Raw genomic sequence first — 19,847 nt, 5'->3', positions numbered from 1 at the left:
ATAAGTTTTAAGGTACAAGCACTTAATGCGCCGAGACACCCTAGGGTATTTGTTGCGCTATATAAATTTCGTAAACATAAACACTAACTAAAGTCAATGTTTTATGGGTGCCTGGTGAAAAATGTTGGACGAACTGGACACACAATTCCAAAGACATTGATGTTGAGATATCACAGTGGACCCAGTCTGGAGATGAGTTGAAGTAGTCCAATCTTATCAAAGACTTCCTGAAAGCTCTTGCTTGTGAAATGGTGCCGGGACCGTCGGAATTATTTAGTTCAGTGGTTTTTAATTTTTTTACTTTTTGCGAACCCCCAACTTAATCATTACTGGAACCCGGGGATCCACACTGGATCATTATTGTAATCCAGGGACCCCAGCTTATGCATTTTCAATCATTTGAACAATACACAAAAAGCACAGAAATAAGCATTTATCAAACAAATCCACAAATTATTAAATATTTTATTTAATTCACAAACCAATGTAAAAAAATTAAAAATTAACAAAGTTTAATCGGAAGGTTGGATATTTTCTAAATTCAATTGAGTGTACTCGTCATCCATACTATATTTTGTTTGATGCACTTACACTGCTCCCACCAATCAATCTGAGAATACTAACTTAATTTCTAGCCTCCGATTTTAAAATTCTTCACCTTCTCAGAACTTTTTTAACTTTCAGTTTTACGTTTGGCTTCTTACTTTACTATCTGTTAATATTATTTACTTTTCTAGGCACTATTACAGCTGAAGGAGCGTCGTGTTATTAAAAAATGTTCGCAGGTTCAAAATTGTTGATTCCCAAAGTTCTTTATTGAAGTCAAGTTCATCAAATGATGGCGACAGCGTTTCATCAAAATCAAAGGTTCCAAATTAATCCAAAAGCATAAAGTATACAGAACACAATACAGCCAACGCGTTTCGTCCGGCAACGGACATCATCATGGCTTCAAGAGCAATAACTGTTTTCTAAGCAGTCATGGAGGTGTCGGAGACTATCCGTGAGTGTGTGGATAAGGGCGAGGAGGCCATGCTTGTCCTCCTCGACCTGTCCGCCGCTTTTGATACGGTCTCCCACCCCATCCTCCTTGACCGACTCAGACAGACAGGCATTGGCGGCACTGCCATCAGCTGGATCGAGTCCTTCCTTACTGGAAGAAGTCAGAGGGTCTTGCCGAGGCCGTTCAAATCTGAGGATAAACCCTTGTTATGTGGTGTGCCACAGGGCTCTGCCCTCAGCCCTCTATTTTTCAACGTCTATCTCGCCCCACTGGCCGCTGTTGTGGAGTCCTGCCGAGTCAGAGTGGTCTCTTATGCTGATGACACTCAGCTGATGTTTTCCTTCAGAGACCACTCGGACTCCACGTTCGCCAACTTCCGCCAGTGTCTTGACAGCATCAGTGTCTGGATGACCAACAACCATCTAAGACTTAATGCGGATAAGACAGAGGTGCTGTTTTTTAACCAGAAAAATCCCATCCCCCCCTCACGGTGGTGGCCCACGGCACTTGATCCCGCTCCCTCCCCCGTCCACTCTGCCCGCAACCTGGGATTCCAGTTCGATGACTCTCTCTCATGCAAAGCCCAAGTTAACAAAGTTACATCTGCCTGCTTCTTGAAGCTGCGCATGATCAAAAAGGTACTTCCCTATCTCCCCCTGGACTCCCGCCGAACAGTAACCCAGGCTCTCATTACGTCTCACCTGGACTACGCCAACAGCCTATACGCTGGTGCTCCTCAGTACCTGATCGACCGGCTTCAAATTGTCCAGAACGTGGCTGCCAGACTGATTGGAAACATCCCCTACCGTCAGTCAGTCACCGCCTATCGTAAAGAGCTTCACTGGCTTCCCATTGCCAGCCGCATCCAGTTCAAGATCCTCACCCTTGCCTATCGAGCTATCAACGACCTTGGACCCAATTACCTTAAAAAGCGAGTGTCAATATCTCACTCCATCAGATCCTTGAGATCCAACAACCTCCGCCTCCTGATCTCTCCCCGCTTTAGACTCGCTAGAATGGGCGGCAGAGGGTTCAGTGTTATCTCTGCCAAACTGTGGAACGGTCTACCAATCGATCTCAGATTCTGCCCTTCTGAATCCATCTTTCGGGCCAGACTTAAAACTTGGCTATTTTCCGGACTCTGATCCTCACACTGCTGATATCCCCCCTCTTTTCTCCCCTCGAGACTCAGGTTCTAGCGCCGGGACACCCCTCCGGGGGTAGCTGTGCGCTCTACAAACTACATAAATAAATTTAAAAAAATAAAAAAACAAAAAAAAATGGACCCCCCTGAGTAGGCTTTGCCAACCACCAGATGTCCCAGGACCACAGGTTAACAACCACTGATTTAGTTTTTTATCACCTAGAGTGGAATGCTTATATTTAATAGGACTTCAGGATTGACGGAATTCTCCACAGCATGGCTGTACCCAAGCATAACATCCCTAAACTCTCAAGGCATCTTAATTTTGAGCATAGAAGACCCAATAATAAGATTTTTGCGGTGCTATTCAGTGGTTTATGCTAGCTTGTTTCCTGTTGCCTTTCAATACTTAGTTTTATCCGGTCCTAAAAGAGAACAAAGTATTTGATTGCTGATTGCTTTTTTCTTAATTCTTATGGCATGACTCCGTCAACAAAACGTGGAAAATGGATTGAATTTTCATTCAGTTAGAACAATAGTTGATGTTTGTGAAGCCACAGTTCTCTTGGATGAGCTTGCATGTGTCACATTCACTGTCATCTAAAATATTCACTTCTCCACCCTTACCATCAGTTGCCGGCAGCTTTTAGAGATTGCTGATTTTGAATAATGAAACCAATCATGTTGGATATGTGTATTTCTGAATCCATTTGCAATCAGAATAAAATATTATAATTTTCCTTTGTTTTAAACGTTATCTGGGTTACCAAGCCCTGATATCATTATTTGAATTTGTATTTTTAAATGCCACAGAAATGTTTGTTGTTTGCTTCCGCTCTATGGAGTATTGTTTTGCATCAATAGCGCAGAAACTGATAGTTTTGGGGAAATGCTTACGGTTCAACATCTTTCCAGTTCACCAAAGAGTTTAGGAAACATATAGAAGAGTGGGATTTCTGCCACCCAAATATTATTTGGAGCAGGTCCCTTCCAGCTCTGCCTGGTGAAAGTCACAGTTGAATGCTGCGAGGCCTCTCCTGCCTGAACAAAGCCTCAGCAGACAGCCACTGCAACCTCTGCCACCGCAGCGCCACTCTACCCCAGCCCTCTAGGCTTCCAGGTTCCTGTGGCCTTAGGCTCCAGGATCCTCGCTGTTTTCCCACCGTTCCCGCATTTCCTGCTTCCTGCTCACCTACCTCCCCATGGCCCCTCCCACATCCCACTTAACGAAGACCACAGTATGGCTTCACTGAGTACGTCCGTTCCCACTCTCCCTCCTCCCCAAAACCCTTCCTCCCTCCCAGGTCCTACCTAAAGAAGGCTGCAGCACAGCCACGCGCAACAGGTGCCCCACTATTGCGCCAAAGGGAAGTCCGTCTCTGCCCATCCGTGCCTGGACTGCGCCCAGCACCGGAAACCCTGCAAGCACGCCACCAAAATCTGGGACAACATCTCCACCCTCATCCCGACGTAGCCTTCATTACAGAGACCTAACTCACACAGCATCTGCCCTGAACCTCACCACGGCAATACTCATCGGCTACAGGATGAAACACTGTGCCCACACCAACAGACATAGAGGCGACATCGCCATCATACAAAGGAATGGATCACCTGCACCATCACAGATGAGAGCACACCTACCATGGAAGACATGAACTTCCAGCTCCACACCAACAATAACACCACCATCAAAGGCCCCCTGGTGTACAGACCTCCAGGATCATGAGCCAGACTGAGTGATTCCATCACTGAATTCATAACCCTGCTCGCCATCAACTCCCAACACTGTGTCCTCCTAGTAGACCTCAACCTCCACCAAGACGATGCCACTGTCACCAACTCCACCAACCTCCTGGAAAGACTAGACAACATCGCCCTCAAACAGCTAGTCACTGACCCCATGCACAAAGCAGGACACACAGTGGACCCCATCTTCATGTCTAGTAAACGAATCAGATACAGCCACGCTTCTGAACTCACCTGGTCGGACCACTCCATTGTACACTTCACCATTGCCAGACTTGCCTGAACTCTCCCCAACGGACACATGCTCTCTTCTGCAGTTGGTCCAAGGTCACACAGTAACACTAGACTGGCACCCTCACCACCAGACAGCCCAGAGACCCCACCAACTTGTACCAGGCAGTACAGAACTTCAACGATGTGATCACCAACGCTGCCGACCGAGTCTCTTCTACCAAACCTGCCAAAAGGCACAGACCCTCCAAACAGGCCAGCAGATGCACTCCAGAATTTAGCATGTCAAAACGCAGATGCACACAACTAGAAAGAAGATGGTGACTAGTAGTACCAACACTTATAGAACCACCTTCAAATCAGTCCTTAACAACTACCACTGACAGAGCGAAGCTGCTAAACAGAAAGCCCTGACCCACTGTATCGATAAAAGTGCCAACCAAGCTGGGAAACTCTTCACCATCCTCAGAGTTTAGCTGCCCGTCAGCCACAGAAAACCCATCCCATCTTCACAAACTCTGCAAAGCACTCACCGACAACTTCCACAACAAGTTGATAACCATTTCTATAAAACTTTGATCTTCAAACCTCCGACCCCCTTAGCCTCCGATCGACCAACACTGCCAACCACCCGCTGAACACTTCAGAACAGCTTAGCACACCGAACACAGCAGCCCTTTTGAACTTCATCCACTCAGGGACACCCACCGACCCCTCCCTCCATGACTGAAAATGATGGAAGAGATGAGATCAGCCGCCAACTCACCACCATCCTCAATACCCCAAAAACCACTGACACCTTTCCTAATGCCTGGAACCTTGCCGAGATCAGACCCCTCAACAGACCCCATCTAACTCCTGAAATACAGTCCTGTCTCACTTCTCCTCTTCCCCGCCAAAGTTCTGGAGAATGCCACCAACCTTCATCTCACCGAACACCTGGAGAGTAATAACCTACTAGACCCTTCCTAATCAGGATTCCGAACCACCCACAGCACTGAGACAACCCTTATAGCCGCAACTGATGCCATCTGCACCCTACTCAACAGAGGCGATCAGTCGCCTGATCCTTCTTAACCTCTCCACAGCCTTCGACATGGTCTCCCACCAGACACTCATCCATCACCTATGCCAGATTGGTATAAAAGACAATGCGCTCAAACGGATGGCACCCTTTCTCACAGGACGCACACAGAGTCTGACTCCCTCCTTTCACATTGGAAGCCAAGCACATCTGCCGTGTCCCCCCAAGGCTCATCCCTCAGCCCAACCACCTTCAAATATACATGACACCACTCGCAGACATCAAATCGCACAACAACAACATCATCTACTATGCCGACGACATCCAGCTTGTCTTATCACCCACGCAAGACCCCACCTTGACAAAGACAAACTTCCACAACTGTATTAAGAAATTCTCAGCCTGGATGAAGGACAACTACCTCATTTTAACACAGACAAGATGGAAGTCCTCACCTTCGTCAAACACACCGCCTTATGGAATGACTCCTGATGGCCGTCGGAACTAGGACCCACCTAAAAGAGCACACCCGCAGCCTCAGCATCATTCTTGACAGCGAACTCTCCATGAAACATCCGGTCAATACCATCTCCTCAGCTTGCTTCAATACACTCTGCATGCTCTGCAAAATCTTCAAGTGGCTCCCCATCAACACCAGGAAGAAGGTAATGCAGGCCCTCATCACCAGCAGACTGGACAATCGGCAATGCTCTCTATTCAGGCACCACCACCAAACTCATGCAAAGATTACAGATGATTGAGAATGCAGCTGCCAGCCTTATCCTCAACCTGCCCAGGAGAACCCTCATCACCCAGCACCTGAAAGACCTCCACTGGCTCCTGGCCCAGAAGAGAGACCATTTCAAGCTCCTGACAAACGCTTAGAAAGCCCTCTACGACCAAGGACATGCCTACATGAACCACCATCAGCACTTCCACGGACTCCCTAGGAACCTCTCTCTGCACACCTTGCCATCGCACAGATTCCATGCATTCGCTGCTGCTGCAACGGCAGACATTCTTTCTCCCTTCTCACCACTAAAGCCTGGAAAACCCTATCCTTCCATCTCCGCACCTCACCCTCACTGACCAACTTCACGAAGAGGCTCAAGGCCTGGCTTTTTGACTGAGACCTTCGGCTAGTGCCTGGATACCTTCTCAGGTGACAAGCCGCGCTTTATAAATATGACCACTTGATTGATTATTTTGTAAGTAGGCTGCATTAAATTAAGTCTGTATTTGCATTAATAACGATTGAATCTACTTGTTTATTCTGTACTGATCATTACCCTTCTACGTGTCTCCGTGTTGTTACCCTCTTGTGGAAAGCCCAGAGGATACTGTTTCTACTGACTTTCAAAATCTGAATAGTTTTAGGAAAGCTCAACTATACAATGTAGACAAAGACCCCTCTCCTCTGCTCTTCAATAGGCTTCCTTATTGCATCTTTTGCAAAATCCTTGTGAATGCAGCTCAATGAGTCTAGCAATCATTAGATATATTTAATTTGAAGTCACAGTCTGAAATTCCACCATCACGCTTCCACCCTTCCATCCTGACACTAATATAAAAAATATTGATTTGAGTAACAATTAAAACTGAAGACTAATGTCCAGCAGGCAGTTAAAGTAATGGTGTGGCCAGAGTCCACTGAATCGGATCAAACAAATGCATGATTAATCAAATCAGAAAATCCTGACATTATAAACTGTCGGTCACAAAATATAATATGCTTAAATAACCTCGCTAGCAACACCAGAGGTGGAAAGCTGCTATGATGAGGCAGAATTCCATCAGTGATATCGATTTCAGATGAAAATCCCATCTGATTGGAGTAGAAATTGAAATAATGAGTAATATTATTTGGAATTCCATCAGATGAGCTAGAATAGACCAATCCTGTATGTGGACTCAAATTCCACACCACCTCTTTTGAACCTTACCTTAGAACCTTACCTTGACTACGTCACTTTGAGTGGCAAGGAGGCTTGGGAGGCTAGCTTTCCACTACAGGCAGAGTCCCAGAGGTCCTGGCTACTGAGGGTTATCTCCAGGTTCACCCTTGACAATGCCAGGTTGTCCTTGCGACAGTCAGAATCAGGGAAAACATCCACTCCACAACATATCCACTATCCTGCAATCCCACACATCTCATGCTGAATACTTCTTTGATGTTGGACTACAACATGCACTGCAGCCTATTGGGTCTCACTGCTGATCAGATCCTCTTGACTATGGCTGCTGCCATATACTTTGCCTAACTGTGAATAGGAGGAGCTGAGGACATCCTTCTGTGTTAGAGACCAGTAGCAATGCTCTCTTTTTAACATTATATATTTTATAATGTTGGCACTTCTACCTTTACTTCTCTTCTGACATCAGGCCCGAAAACGACTCTCCTGTTTGTATGCATCCTTTAGGTTACCAGCAGGATAATTTAATCTATCTTTGGAATCTATTATTCTGTGTGAGCTAAGTCTTGTTAAGTGTGTTCATGCACGCATCGGTATATAGTGTGGAGTTTGTAATTCTGGTGTCTCATGTAAACGAAGGAAGATCAAGACTCCCCTCTATGTAGCAGTAAGCGTGGAGTTAGTAGCCACAGAAAATATTGATGTAGGAGTCCATTGGTGTGGTGTTAATGCAATTCAGGTTTTACAAACATATATGTGGCTGCCCAATAACTTATAGGGTCCGCTGTAAGTATCCTTGGAGTAGGGTGTGTGGTGTTTCTACCCAGTGGCGTAGCTAGGCCTTTTGCCACCCGTGGCAGTCCCAGCCTATGCCACGGTGGCCATACGAGCGGGCAGGGGGTGCTGGCGAACTAATCATGTGTTTGCCGCCCCGCGTGGCTGCAGGTAAGAGCGCGGGGGCCCCAAAACTCGTGCCGCCCTGGGCGGGCCGCTCCCCTTCTTGCTGCACCACTGTTTCTACCAATGGTCCACTGCGCACCTTCATCCCAGCTTGATCAGGTGCTGCCTGTGCAATGGACCAAAACTAGAAAGTTTATTATTATTTTTTAACTTTCCTTTCTTACAGTATCATCTCAGCTCACCTAATCTGGTGTAGCCTCTGGGTCAAAGGGGGTGGTTCCACTGCTATTCAAGTAGAGCGAAATCAAAAGAGCGATTCCCCTCTCTGCCCTAATGGAAGTGGAGCACAGATGCAAGCAATTATCTTCACCTTTCCCTGATAGCAATTAGTTGTGATGTCAAGAGCAGCAGGACATGTCCTCTCTCTGGCTACAACTGAAACAAGTAAGAAACATTAAGTGTAGTCTGTTTTCCCTTTCTCTAGGTCGATCCTTAGTTTCTGATCCTAAGAGATTTGTGCTGCTTTGATTTAAAACAAAAAAACAAAATCTATATTACAGTTTATCCAATGGGCTATTAATATGTCGATGATCATTTGTAAAAAAAAAAACCATTATTTTCATTCCTATGAGAAAAGAAGCACGTTTTCCAATGAAAACGAATGAAATGATGTGTCCATAATTCGACTTTTCAAGTCATTAGATTTAAGATAATTACCAATTTCTCTGGGCAGCGACTTCCTTTAATCGAAGGTCGCAGATCTCACGAAACGAACTCTTAAGATCTATTGTTAGTTAGAAGCTACTATTTAATGTCTGATTTCCCCAGTTGGTTTTTCAGGTTCGTTCTCTCGCTGCTGATTCACCGGCACGTGCGCAGAAGGTGGCTTTAAATCACGGTAAATGGTGCCCTCGGGGACTCTTCCTGCGAGCAGGAAAATAGCTTGCAAGATTTTCTGACACCAAATTGCATTTCACTCACAAATCACACTCTAAAAACTGTAGTTGGTGGAACGCAAGCAATAACATTAAGTCATGCCCGCTTGTCATGACAAACTCTTTTCTGTCATATTATTAGGAACGTTTTTTTTGTGCTGATTTTATTTATTGAATTGTTTATTGCATGCTGTGGTTTTGTGGTAGAATTAATTAAGGTTTTATGCATCCTTAAATGCAATAGCTCAGTGTATTTGTGGACGCTTGGGAAATCTTAGTGTAAATGTTGTCTTTTTATTAAAGTTCCCTTTGGGCTGTTTTAGGGGCAACACCAGACTCTTCGAGCAGGTCTAGTGGTTTGTGTAGTAGAATGAAAGGGCAATGGTTGGCGAAGGCGGTTTTCTGGTGGCATCAATGGTGGTCCAAAGACTTGAAAAGCAGTTGAGTGAATTGCACTATTTACTCCTTTCGGATATATCCTTTGTTTGCGGGTATCCTAGTTAAAAAAAAGAAAAAGAGAAAAAAAAGTTATTTGTAAACGGCAGCTTTAGCAAGTCGCAGTGAAACACATGGCAAGAAGTATCGTTTCAAACAAACACAAACTTGGAACACGTTAACGAAAGTTATCAAAAGTGTCAATACATATAAATGAAGGTGGACATCTGCTTCCTTCGAGAGATCCTGGAAATTTTGCTCCATCAAACATCCGTCTGAGATTCATACTAAAGTGCACTAGGTTATGCAGTGGTCAGACTGTAAACCTTACCAAATGAAACTCCAAGGTTGCCAAAAAATTGCAACAGGGCACAAAAGTAAAGGTTATGGGGGCTAAGAGTCCATATGTAAGCTATTATATTCTCAGAAGGATATAGGTTTCTCTGTGCAGGTGTTTTATGAGAATTGTGTCAATGCTGACAAACGTGCACACAACAATACTCACTCCTACCCCCCCACGCTTCCTCCCTCAGGACACTTTGTACAGTCTTTCCAGTTTAGCAACTGACCCTTGCCTAGACTCAGGACACTTTAGTAACTGCCCTTTGCCAGGGCTGAGGGGGACTGGACATCCTGGATTTTCTGGGGCAGTCCAGTTTACCACCATCTGCCACTGCAAATTTCAGTAAATTTAGCACATCCCCCGCTTTTCAAAGAAGGCCCATAGAACATAGAAAACACAGCAATGCCTACCGCAACGTTTGTGAGCGCGGTTATTCTGTACCACTAAGTCAATGCAAAATTGAAGTCCTACCTCCAAGTTTGTGAAATGCCCTATTTTTGGTTTACAAAAACTGGTCACCCTAAATAGTGGAGAGGAGAAGCAACGGGGCAGCCCCCTGAACCCCATGCTTGTGCTTTTGGGGAGTTGTGGGCATGTTGAAGGAGAGGGTTTGCAGGGCTAAGGTGTCCTTCAAAGACACTATGTGGCTCTATTTATGTTTAATTGCATCTTCCACTCCGATGCGATCATTAGCACCAGAGCGTTATTACGTTAAAAAAATACACAAAGAACATTTATTTTGCTAGCCAGGCTTGCATGCCATTTGTTTTAAATTGTTTTGGGACTTGGTTATTTCAGTGTGAGAAGATGGGAAGCATGGTTGACAAAGGGCGAAGTCATTTTTGGATGCGCTTTACACATTCCTAAATGTGGCGGTGTTTGTTGTTTTGATCTCCCATGCAGTTCTTGTCTCTTCAGCCATCTCTCTTTTCTGAAGGGTCTGTTGCTCTCTTAGTTGTCTTCATCTTGCAGCCTCTCTTTCCCCCATTTTCTCTCTCGCTTTCCTTTTCAGTATCTGAGTCTAATTCCTTTTCCATTTGCAGTCCAATTCTCCCACATAATTTCTTTCCCTGCAGCCACTCTCCCTCGCATGTCTTACCAGGACTTTTTGCCAGGCCTCTTCAGTAATTGGCCTTTAGTTTTGAATTTGAATTTTGAATTTAAAAATATTTCTATAGCGCACTTTTACCACGCGGTTTCTTGGCGCTTTTGAACAGTAGGAAGGCCAACAGGAGCGGAGGGAAGACTAAGCATTGTAGGCTTGAGAAAAGAGCAGGGTTTTTAGACCTTTCCGGAACTCAGTGTAGGAGGGTGTCCCGCGGAGTCCCGCCGGGAGAGAGTTCCAGAACGCAGGAGCGAGAACTGCGAATTTTGTTCCGCCTGCCTTTTTCTTTCTAAAACGTGGGATGGTTAACAGGGCCTGATGAGAGGAGCGGAGCTCTCTGCCCGGCGTATAGGGAATGATAGCGGAGCAGATGAACTCCGGAGCGGTGCCCATTCTGGCCTGAAAGGCGGTACAGCCAAGCTTAAACAAGGCTCGCTCTTTCACCGGCAGCCAGTGCAAGGCCTGCAATAGAGGAGTGACACGATGGAATTTAGGCAGGCCATGAATCAGGCGGGCAGCCTGATTCTGCACTAGCTGCAGACGGCGAATGGCATAGGCTGGGGCGCCGTTGTAGATGATGTTGCCATAATCAAGGCGCGAGAGCACCATAGCCATTACTATGATCTTTAGAGCGGGCAGAGAGAAGAAGCGAGAGATCTTCCTAATGGTTCTCATGGAAAAAAAGCTGGAAGAAACAACTGAGTTGACCTGGGAGTGAACAGAAAGTGAGGAGTTCAAAAGAATACCAAGGGTTTTGACCTTGGGAACCGGGATCGGAGGGACACCAAGTGAAGGAGGCCAGTATGAGGGGGACCAGGGACTGCAAACACCTCCAGTTAGGACTAGTTCCGTTTTGTCCGGATTGAGTTTGAGGTGGTTGCAGTTCATCCAATCCTGAATGAACAACATGATGGATTGGACGTTCAGGGATGAGGAGGAGGCATGGGAAAGGTTAAAGATAAGCTGGAGGTCATCGGCGTAGTTAAACACCGTGACCTCCAGCTGCTGTAACAAAAAAATAAGGGGGTAGATGTATAAATTAAACAAAAGGGGAGAAAGTGAGGAACCTTGGGGGACTCCACATACAACCCCACGAGGGACAGCAGTGAAACCAGCTAGATGGACCGCCTGAGCCCTATCGCTCAGGAAGGACTCAAGCCAGGCGAGGGCCAGGCCCTCTATGCCCGCCGCCCTGACACGGGTAAGGAGGATGGAGTGGTCCACCGTGTCAAAGGCGGCGGACAGGTCTAAAAGAATGAGGGCCTGCGGGAGGTTGGTGTCAATGCCCTCGCGTAGGCAGTCCATCACTGAGGTCACCACCTTCTCCGTAGAATGGAGGGGGCGAAAACCCGCCTGCCGAGGGGAGAGGCAGTGATTAGCTTCCACGTAGGTGCTCAGGGTGCTGGTGACATGGGTTTCTAGAACCTTGCCCAAGTAGGGCAGAAGGGAGATGGGACGGTAGTTAGAAGGTGATGAAGGGTCGACACCGGGCTTTTTAAGGATGGGAATAACAGCCGCGAATTTGTGAGCGGTGGGGACCACACCATTGCTGAGTGACTCGTTCAGAAGAGTGAGGGGGGGGGTAGGGCAGTTAAGGAAGATTTCTCTCAGAATATGAGCCGGGGCAAAGTCTAGGGGGGAGCCTGACTTTATCTTGTGAAGCAGGGGAAGGAGCGTGACCTCGGTGAGGGGGGGAAAGGAAGTAAATTTGGAAGTGACGGCAGGAGGAGAGGGATTGGTGAAGGTAGGGGAGGGGAGGGGGATGTTGGCCTTGATCTTTGCGACCTTGTTAATGAAAAAATCATTAAGTGAGTCGCAGAGCGATTGGGAAGGGGGGATCGAGGCCATGACTCTATTAGATGAGGCAAGCTCGTGTACCGTAGCGAAAATCTCTTTAGTTTGGGATTCTGCTGCCAGTATCCTGTTAGAATAAAACAGGGTCTTGGAGTCGAGGATGCCTTGCTTGTATGCTTTGAGAACAGAGAGATAAGAGAGTTTTTTGACAGGACAGTAGTCCCTTCTCCATGCACGCTCTGCTCTGCGCGCGGCCAGTTTCTTCTCCTTAAGCTCAGAGGTGAACCAACGGTTAGCAGCATGGGCTCGCTTAACCGTGATCCGCCTCAGAGGGGCAAAGTCATCGCCTGCCTGGGTCAGCCAGCTGTCAATAGTGGCCATTTGGACCGGGGCGGCGAGGCCAGAAAGGTCGGGGCAGGAATTGAGTAAAGATGAGCAGAAAGATGGCATATCTGCCTTGCCCCATTTCCTAACCCATGTGTTCTTGGGAAGGGGGGGTTTGGTCGCTGGAGCTAGAGCAAGGGAGAAGGAAATTAAAAAGTGGTCCGACCAGGAGCAGGGGGAAATGGTGAGGGGAGTGGTGGGAATATTCAGAGTCCAAATCTGGTCGAGTGAGTGGCCATGCACGTGGGTAGGGCTATGAACATGGGGAGTAAAATTGAGGCAGGTCATAAGATCGGTAAATTCTTTGGATGAAGAGCTTTCGGCCGGATCATTGGGCCAGAAGTTGAGGTCGCCCAACACCAAAACTGATGAATTGTTAATGACCAGTGTTGCGAGAATATCCTGGAGACTAGAAACAAAAGTAGGGGTGGGTTGGGGGGGACGATAAATCAGGACAGCAGTGAGGGGGGCCGAATAAGAGCAAAGGCGGATTATCAAGCAGTCCACTTCAGAAATGGGGGTGAAAGGGAGGATCTGAAGGTGGGAGTCAGTATGAGCTATCAAGGCCACTCCACCGCCTCTTCGGCCCTCCGGTCGGTCCGCTCGGGTGATGGAATATGAGGGAGGGAGTGCGGCTAAGACGTTAGGTGTGGAGTCGGCCTTAAACCAGGTCTCTGTTAAAAACAAGAGATCCGGATTATGAGTGTCAAGGTAGTCAAATAGCTCATACTGGTGGCTGACTGCTGATCGGGTGTTAAGAAGCGCCGCAGTAGTGTTAAAGATCGGCGTGTGGGGGACGGGAGGGGGGGGGAGAGCAGGGGAAGGCATGACGGCAGGTGGAATTGCCGGGGGTCTCTGAAGGAGACTTAGGTTTTGCAACCGATTGCGCACGAGCGTGCTGATGGTGCCTGGGATCCAGTGGGATATGAGGGCGAGGGATGAGTATGACAGCGCCGGGGCATAGGGAGGTGCCCACTGCCCCGACCTGTCGCGGACGGGCGCAGACGGGCTTAACTCAGGCGCAACTCCGGCGCGCCTCCGACGCGCCCGCTGCGCTCGTCCGCTGCGCTGACGCATGGGGAACGTCTATGTAGGCTACGACGCGGTGGGGGAGGAGTCAGGGAGGCGGGAGGGAGGAGGTAATTAAAAGACCCAAGATGCCCGTCCGCCGCTCGCTCTCAGCGGGACGGTGATGCCAGCAAGCTGCTCGTAGTCAGCAGAGAGGTAAACCAGATTGTTTAAAAAAGAATTAAATAAGTCACTTTCGAGCGCTCAACGCGCAGCCTCTGCCCTCTGCCACAGGGCTTCGACCTACGCGAGAGGGAAAGTGGGCGGAGCCTTTGTAGGCTACGACGCGGTGGGGGAGGAGTCAGGGAGGCGGGAGGGAGGAGGTAGTTAAAAGACCCAAGATGCCCGTCCGCCGCTCGCTCTCAGCGGGACGGTGATGCCAGCAAGCTGCTCGTAGTCAGCAGAGAGGTAAACCAGACTGTTTAAAAAAGAATGAAATAAGTCACTTTCGAGCGCTCAACGCGCAGCCTCTGCCCTCTGCCACAGGGCTTCGACCTACGCGAGAGGGAAAGTGGGCGGAGCCTTTGTAGGCTACGACGCGGTTGGGGAGGAGTCAGGGAGGCGGGAGGGAGGAGGTAATTAAAAGACCCAAGATGCCCGTCCGCCACCCACTACAGCATTGGGCAATCGATCAACCCACTTCAGCTAGTGGCTAACTTACATGTTAGTGACAGCATTCTGCTCTGTCACAAGAGCACATCTGCACACAAAGCAGTTCCCTACAGTGCCCATGACTACTATGCCAATGTATGCTGTTTGAGACCAAAGAAATATGTCTGCTTTTAACCATTTTTATATTGTCAGAGGCCCACTAGCTCCCCCAAAAGTAAAGTTTAAATAAATGGCAAAACAAAACTGCATTGATAAAGCCAAAAGCCTGGCAGCCAACACCAGACCTATTGGCTTTGCCATTGCTTGTTTCCCGTGTTGTCTTACTTCCCCCTTCTGCCTCTCCACCCTATACTTCCCCTCTGCAGTCTGTGTGCTCTACAGTCTTTATCCGGCTTGCAGTTCTTTTCTCAGTCTGCACCTAGTCTTTCCTCTTCGGACTCTCTCCGGCCCGTTTATGGCTCTCTGTCTCATTTCTTTTGGTTCTACAGTGGCGTAGCAAGGATGCAAGGCGCCCTAATAATACCAGTAAGAAACATTGGGCCCCCACTGCGTTGCTAGGTGGTAAAAACAAACAAACAAAAAAGGGTTGTATTTGAGGTGCAGAGGGCCCCTTAGGCCCTGGGGCTCCAGTGCCACTGCACCTTCTGCACTGTTCATAGCTACAACGCTAGTTTTGGGCACACTAGCCACTACTTTTTTAAAGCAATGCTGGCCCGCTGCATGTTTGTGTGCTTGGAATAGTGTTTACACGCTCAGTGTGTCTGTGCCCCTGCTGAGAATGCTTCACACAGGGGTGAAAACAATAGCCACCCACGTGAGAAGCAGATAAAAGAAAGTGTAATAGTACTGATCGTTTTTAATAGAGAGAAGTAATGATGCAATAAACCGTAGTGTCACATTAGGTTCTAGTCTCTGGTCCTGTGTCGGGGGGGGGTGGGGGAGAGGGGGTGGTGGAGGGGTTTATGTCAAACATAAGCATGCTAATTTGCAATTCAAGAGTTCTGTGCCCTTCTATAAGTTGGTATAATCAACTTGAAATGTGTCTTACTAGAATAGAGCACACTAATGCGAGTGTGACCTGACCTTCCAAAATGTTCCAAATCTTATTTCAATGACACATCATGCTCAGTTCGACACACACACAGTGAGATTACTTATGTGGTATGTGGTCGTTGATTTGCCAAAATGCCAGAGGCAGTGACATGCATATCCTTTGACCTTAATGAGATCACAGGAAGTGACACCATATGACCCTTAACCTTGACTTTTTTTTCGCCAGGAAGGCATGTCACATGACCCTAACATCACAAAAATTGACATCACTGAAGGACCATAATAATTTAATGATTAGAGTAATAGCATAACACAGACAAATGTCTATTTTAGATACCACCTAATTTATGATGTTGACTTGATTTTTGATAGTTCTAGGGCATATTACTTGCCATGAATTGTAGTATAAGCAAGTAAGATGGATCTCTTTTAGGGGGTTTCTCCCCTGTAAACTTTTTTAAACGAATGAGGTGAAATTGTGCATTTTCACATGAATTTGCTAAAATGCCATAAGCACTCATTACATATTCAAACGTGCCAAGTCATAGATACCGGACATTCCCCTGTAGTTGTCCCCATTTTTTCCCAAAATCTGGTATGGGTGCGCCATAGGATAAAAATTGCCTCTATTGTGCCGGGGCTCGCATTTTGTCACAGATGCCCCTATATTCCATATGTGACATTATATTCAATTAAATCAGAAATGAATCAATTTTTATCAGAAATCATCCATTGTATCACAAATTGCATAAAAAATGCCAACACCAGAATTTGTCGATTTATGCTGTCTATATACCTTAGGTGACCCTTGTGTCAAAAATGACCTCAATATATTAGGAAAAACATTTTGTCATGGTTGCCACACTCTTGTATGCCAGGATGTTCACTTTTATTCATAGCATTGTGTCCTTTGTGTTAGTACCAGCATTCTCCCACTGTTGGCCAAGTATTTCCTCAAGTATGCCAGTATTTTTAGTTTTCCAAAGGTGCACTATATGCCATGATTTACCTCTAGTATGACAGAACTATTATTTACCATTGGTGCCCTTTATGCCAAGAAATACCCTCAGTTTGCCTGGGCCAGGATGTTGTCATAGGTGTCTGTCATGTTAAGAATTGCTGCAAGTATGACAGCATTAGTATTTTGCCTTGGGTGTCTCTATGAGACAATATTTACCTTCAGTTGCCACGGCCAAAGAACAATTCAAAAGCAGCACCTCACATTTATACTCACACTCATTCATTCTCTCTCAAACTCTTCTGCACCCCTTACACTCATTCTTCTTCATTCTCATCCAGTCACTTGCATTCACTTTTAATTTGACCCTTTCTTACTCACTCCTTCTTACTGACACCCAGGCCCGGGTTTATTAACGCTTTGCACTGGGGTATGTCATTTTTTATTACGCAAAGTGTTCGGGTGGGATTTACCATCCAACGAAAATCAGGATTTGTGTTGGATAGTATCCCAAAGGTACTAAGCAATGCTTTGCTTAATATTGTATGAAGGGGGTGTTCCATGGGCATTCCGATAGAACCAACCATGGGTTTCAATGCAAATCCTTATCTACAAACATTGAGAGGCAGTAATTTGCACCACATTCTTATGCCTCCTTGAGGCATGTGTAATGAGAAAAAGTGTTTTCAGTTCTCCTTGTTTTCCCAACTTTGCCCATGTGCTGCCTTTTGCACAGCACACATACAAAGTGGGAAAAGCCTTGAAGCATAGTTTTTGTAATTGAAGCGGCCTCTTCCAGTAAAAAAAACCAAAAAACAACAACAAAAAAACCTATGCTTCAGAGAATGCACACAACCTTCCACCATGGTGTGTGAGTTGGAACATGGCTACCAGAAGTGCAGCAGTACATGGGGCAGAGAAAAATGCACCACATCTTGGTGGATATGGAAAAAAAGAAAATTCTCCCTCCCATGTTTAGGTCGAGCCCTGAGCAAGCGCTGACCTGGGGATTATCAGTGGTAGTTCACTACGTTAGGGAAGCCCCGCCCACTTCCCGCCTATATTTTTCATGGCTTGTGTCTTTGTCCTTCGTAAATGCTGCCTTGGGAATGGTTTATAGGCTTGTTAGTCACTCCTTATTTAGGCCATGTCGCTGTTTGTATCCTCCCATGGCTACTGGCCCCTTTACTTCGAGTGTTACACGCTACGCGTTATTTAGACTGTGTGCACTATTTACTTTAATGAGGTTCTCCTACTGCCTTCTAGCCCCCTCCCCCGCTCTCACTCCCGTTGTCTGAGCATTCCCGCCCCCTTCTCCCCCGCCCACACTCCCGTTGTGCGTGCCTTCTCCCCCTCCCCTCACTCCCATTTTCTGTGCCTTCTCCCCCCCAAACTCCTGTTGTCCTTAAGTCCCCCCCGCCCTCCCTCCCGTTTGCAATGCAATAGGTCTCGTGTAAATGCGAGTCCTATTGCATTGCAAATGCTTGTTATCCATGACTTTGGTCAATGAATAGTAAATCTGGGCCACGATCTCACACAATCCCACTCTCTACCTGTCACTGACTCACTCATTCACTCACACATACATATTTACACATACAGACACACTTGCTCACACATGCACATGCTCTCTCTCGCTTAAACTCACTCTCACCCACGAGCACGCAAACAACTTACATCAAAACCATTTTTACTTACCACAGCTGCCACCAAAGTCCCCATTCCAGCTAAGTGTGCTCCATTTTTTATCCCAATAAAAGTGAATCATAGAATATAATTCACTATTAAAATAATGAAAGACGGGCAGCAAATAAGAAATTCAGATTTTCCTGTGTTCTTGGCACTGATGTTGCCACCTCTGATGACAGGTGGTGCATCTTATTGAAGATAGTCGCATAAACAATGCCAGGGGTCGCAGCGTTGACCACTAAATAACGTCCATGATGGGATACCTCCACTACGTGATTTATGATTAATGCAAGTCATCAATGCGTTAAGACCATATACAGATCTGGACTTGTAAGCTTAGTACCATCATAAGATCCTGGCACGCAGAGGTGACCTACAGTCTTATATTTACATACCATTGGGAGTATTTTATTCCGTATATCATTAGTAAAAGGTTCTCACTTCCTGGTAGTGATTGGAAGGAAAGACAGGCACCTGAGCCTTCTGAATTCAAACCAGCGATTTAATCCATTAATCATCGATAGACACAGTCGCTCTGCCACTGAGAAACCCGGTCAGCTTATTGGGTTCTCTCTTTTTGCAGATTTATATAGCACAAACTGATCCCAAGGACGTTAGAGCGGTTTTCATGAGCATTATTACCTTACACCTTTTTTTTCTTCTTTTCTAAGAACGGGGCAATTAAGTGATTTGCCCAGGATCACTGGATATTGAGCCAACGCTTGGATTCAAACCTGGTTCTCCAAGTTCCAAAGTCGATAGCTCTGACCGTTAGACTGAATTCAACTTTTCATTTTATTTATGACGTTGGGATTGCAGATCTCCTTTTACATGCAATTATTTATTGGTTATTTAATGATAGTGGCAGTGCTCAGTTATGGGAGTTGAAGTAACCACAGGGCAGGGGACGGCACTAGACAGGATGTCCCGTTTTTATTCCAAAACCACTCTCAGTGAGACGGAGGCATCTTGATTCCGGCAGAGATAGGGTGAAGGACATCTTCTCTGTTTTACGTAAGTAGGTGCCATATGCATACACCTTTTCTATTGGTGGCTGACTCTGCGGAAGTAAAGTTTGTGTGAAGCAGCAAAAGCCCAAACGTAGTGACAGCAGTGGAAGAACCTCTGTAGCACATCTGTAAACACCACCAATGACATGCGGTGGACTGTGATAGAACAACTAAACACTGGTAGCAACATAACCAACCGACTTTGAAAAAGAACAGAGGTGGGTTTACAGACTGAGGACCAATCTCACGGGTTTGAACGATGAAATTCCGTGGAGTTCTGTAGTAAAATAACTCTTAACAATATTTGCGTTTCAACCGCAATTGGTACTCGCTATTCTCTAGCTAGTGGTATATAGTTCATTCTGCCATTGCCCGTGTCCACCCCCTCTAGGCTAACCCGACATATTGAGTTGGATGGGGACACTGTAATCTTACACATCGATATATGCCCTCCACTACAGGCTTTGATCACAATAATACGTCTCATACAACCATAG

At 46.5% G+C, this 19,847-nt stretch overlaps 1 protein-coding gene across 1 annotated transcript in view; it reads left to right on the top strand.

Annotated features, from left to right (window-relative positions):
- The window catches only part of KIF5C (kinesin family member 5C), a 612,753-nt gene that overhangs the window by 250,885 nt on the left and 342,021 nt on the right, over positions 1 to 19,847 (top strand). The gene's annotated exons all lie outside the window — the stretch shown is intronic.

The sequence above is a fragment of the Lissotriton helveticus genome, chromosome 3_1 (genome assembly GCF_964261635.1).
Source record: "Lissotriton helveticus chromosome 3_1, aLisHel1.1, whole genome shotgun sequence".
Classification (NCBI taxonomy): Eukaryota; Metazoa; Chordata; class Amphibia; order Caudata; family Salamandridae; genus Lissotriton; species Lissotriton helveticus.
Note: the sequence above shows the minus strand (reverse complement) of the source record. Positions and strands in the feature narration are given on the sequence as shown.